Genomic DNA, 4409 nt, shown 5'->3' on the forward strand with positions numbered 1-4409 from the left:
TGAACTTTGGATTCACTGAAAACATTGTTGATCAGTGTATTTACATTAAGACTAGTGGGAGTAAGTTCATAATTTTGGTTTTATATGTTGACGATATTCTTCTTGCAACTAATGATTTAAGTCTTTTACATGAAACAAAAGAATTTCTTTCCTCTCATTTCGATATGAAAGACATGGGTGAGGCCACTTATGTCCTTGGAATCGAGATCTGTCGTAACAGAACTAAGGGTGTTCTTGGCCTATCTCAGAAATCCTATATCCTTAAGGTTCTTAAAAGATATGGGATAGAGAATTGTTCTTCTAGTTCGGCACCTATAGTGAAAGGGGATAAATTGAGCTTGAAGGACTGTCCTCAGGATGATATTGCGAAGACGCAGATGGATGTTGTCCCATATGCCTCGGCAGTTGGGAGTTTACAGTACGCGCAGACTTGCACTCGACCTAATATAGCATTTGTTGTAGGAATGCTTGGTAGATATCAGTCAAATCCAGGCATTGCGCACTGGAAGGCAGCGAAGGTCATGCGCTATTTACAAGGAACGAAAGACTATATGTTGATTTACAGGAAAGTTGACCACCTAGAGGTCATTGGATACTCTGATGCGGACTTAGAAGGGTGTATTGACAGTAGAAAATCCACTACTGGATACATTTTCCTTCTAGCGGGTGGTGATGTCTCATGGAGAAGCGGAAAGCAGTCTACCACTGCTGCTCATACCATGGAGGCAAAATTTATTGCTCTATACGAGACTTCGTCACAGGCCATTTGGATAAGAAACTTCATTATGGGTCTTGGTATAGTGGACTCTATTGAGAGACCACTAAAGATCTTTTGTGATAATGAAGCAGCCGTGTCCTTTTCAAATAACAACAAGAGCTCAACATCGTGTCGACACATGGAGTTCAAATATTTTGTTGTTAAAGAAAGAACTGAGAATCATCTGATGTGTATTGATATAATTGGGATGAAGAAAATGACTGCGGATCCCCTTACTAAAGGGCTAGCATCGGGATTGTATTCTCAACATGTAAAGGGGATGGGTCTTTTTGATTCCTTTTGATGTATGACAATACATTATGTAATCACATTTGTGTTTATGTTTTGATTCTCTAAGGTTTTGTGTTATTGTTGATTTTGCATAAAGAATCTTTCATATGAGTTAGAGAGAATAGCAGAATAACAATATTAAAGGATCAATAGAATAGGTGAGAGACCAACCTATTCATAAAGGTAATTTCTTTGCATGCCTAAGCACTGAAGGTGAATTGTAGTGTAGTACAAGGAAATATGACATTTCATAAAGGGGTGTTCATATCCTTGACTCATACGATTCATCCTTGTGATAAATGGTGACATGTGAACCCACATGAAGAATTAAATTGAGATAACGGTATACACATAGATTTAGCACACTTTTGGTGTCAATGGGTCAAGTGGGAGAATGTTGGACATTTTGGGTTACAGGTCCAACCCACAGTCTGACCCGGTTTGACACCATCTTAGTGGGTCACGTAAGTGGCTGAATAATGGAGATAGTGGGTGGGAGTTACGTGAATGTGGAGAGACCACATTCACGTAACTGCCCAATTCCTCCATTATATAAGGGGGTTAGGGGTTACGAAGATGATGAGAATTCAAAGTCATATCTTGCCCAAAATCAGTTCTGCATTCACATTTAGCAGAATAGGGTCCTGCTCACCGTTGACATTAGGCCTGGGCTCATTGTGGGCGTCGACCGGCTGAGGAGAACGCCAAACTACCTACACGAACAATGGCGGATCCAGGTACGCTCCCTGTCATCTTGTTTTTACAGGGTTTCGCCCAACAATTCATTCATATCAAGGAGGAAAGGAAGCAAAGAACAGGAAGGGTAACAAGTCATCATACAATAACGAAAAAAAAACATAGCAGAAAGAGTAGGTGAATCCTCAACAAAAAAATTGGGGCAAAGCAAGTAAAAGAAAAAGAAAAAAGAGGAAAAAATATGTATACAAGGCCATAGGGAGACCATCATAGGAATGGAGTCTGAGCTAAGCTGGAAAAATGATGTCTTTTGAAAGAGGAAAACCTTGTTAAAAGAAATTCTTCATATGCCGATTAATACGGTGAAGGGGTTGCTGTTAGAATATTAGAAAAAACTGCACCACCCCTCCCTAAAATTTTACATATGCATAAACTGATTCCCTTTAATCGATATTGCCAGAGCGTTTTACTTTCTTTGCAGGAAAAAAAAGAACGTTATCAGAGAGCCTCCTGCCCAAGTGCAAGCACATTTTTCACATTAGGTGCATTGACTAATGTCTTAAGAGTAGTCACATGTATCGTTAAAGGTAATTTCTTTGTGAGGGTATTTCTCAGAGAGATTTTCAGAAGTTGATAAATCTCAAGAATATCTCGGCAATATATAAAAAATAAATAAATATTTTAAAAAACAAGTAAAAATACAGAAAATAAAAAAAATAAAAGAAAACTAAGATAAAGACCTTAAAATAGACAAGATAAATTGACAAATGAGCAACTAAGTTAGGTAGTCACCTATATCGTTGCAGGTATTTTCTCAATGAGGATATTTCTCGGAGAGATTTTCAAACATTGAAAAATCTCGGCAGTTTAAAAAATTTGAAAAATATAAATAACAACAAAAAAGATAAGAAAATAATAAGTTTGCTATTATTTGTCTTCCAAAAATATAATGAATAATGTTTTAAAGGTTTTAAAATATAAAAGAAACAAATAAATAGGAAATGCACACTTAAAAAAAAAGTTTTTCCCAAAAATATCGAGATATTATAGTGATAATATCGCAATATTTTGTCTTCAGGCGATATTTTGAAAATATTGCAAGATATTCCCTTTAATATCGGCTCCCTTAAAATATCGGTATTTCTCGTGATATTTTCAAAATATCGCCAATATTGGTGACAGTGCTTTAGAGCCACTCAAGCAGAGAAGCCAGAAGGTTAAGCTCAGGGATCATTTCTTGCACTCATCATGGATCTCCTGGACCACTCCCATCTCACGAATGGCGCCTGGATTGAGTTGTTTGACTGGCAAAAGGATGTAGAGTGCAATAGATTGTCATCACCATCAATGAGGCTAGGAAGCTTCTAGCGGCAAAAAGAGAAATGTCCCAAAGAGAGAGAGACAGAGAGGCAAGCGACACTTTTTTATTGGTTACCAGAAAAATCTTCGAAGCCTCCTTGTTCACCTCTGCCTATCTCAAGAAGGCATCAGATGGATGGCAATGCCCTATATATATATATATATATATATATATATATATATATATATATATATATATATATATATATACGCACACACTACGTAACATAAACACGGCAAACGACCCACCATACTTGTGTCGACACGCTTGGGTATAGGTACGTTGCAGGACAGTTTGGGTCAGGTCCAATTATCTTTCTTTAAAAAAAAATCATCCACACCCCAATCTTCCCAAAATATCATCCACACCCCCAACCTCCCCAAAAAATATATATATATATATATATATACACACACACAAAATGGATTGGGTTCAACCTGATCCAAAGTCCAAACAAATGATATATATAGCTAGTTGTGTCCCTGCACCCTCAATTTTTAAAATCGCAGAGACGACTTAGTTGTCAAAGGCGCTAGGCGAAAACTAGGCAGTGAGCCCCTAAAAAGACTAGGCGAGAACTAGGAGGTACCCTAAATAAAAGAAATAAAAAAAACACAAAATATATAAACAGACATGTATACAACAAAAAATCAATCAACAATAAGCAATAGACAAAACATAATATGTCGGCGAACACTATAAAGCAATTATATTAAATAAATAGACCATACAACTAACAATGTGAATGAACAATATACAAAAAATAAAATCATGTATGCAAACAAATTAACAACAATAGACACAAAATAAGCAGTAGACAAATAAGAAGAAAAAATGAACAATTGAATAAACAAACCATGCAAGTGATAACCTCCTCAAAAAAAAAAAGAATAAATGAGAAATTGAATAACCAAACCATGCAACTAACAATGTGAATAAACACTATACAAAAAATAAAATCATGTATACAAAAAAATTAACAACAATAGACATCAAATAAGCAATAGACTTATAAGAAGAAGAAATGAACAATTGAATAAATAAACCATGCAACAGATAACATACTCAATATAAATAAAGATAAGTAGGCAAGTACATAATTTAAACACAATTAAAGCCTTAACAATATTAAGTTCGCATCCAAGTCATAAAGAACCCCAATAAGTTTATAATAAGTTTACAATAACAACAAAAATTTAATCCTTAGATGATGAATTTCAACGTCCATCATCATCTGAATCATCTTCATCGATATATTGCCCTTCTTCTTCTGTTTCTGCAGAGCTAGCTTCTTCCTATTCTTCT

Source organism: Nuphar pumila, chromosome 16 (genome assembly GCF_984573655.1).
Source record: "Nuphar pumila chromosome 16, dmNupPumi1.hap1.1, whole genome shotgun sequence".
Lineage (NCBI taxonomy): Eukaryota > Viridiplantae > Streptophyta > Magnoliopsida > Nymphaeales > Nymphaeaceae > Nuphar > Nuphar pumila.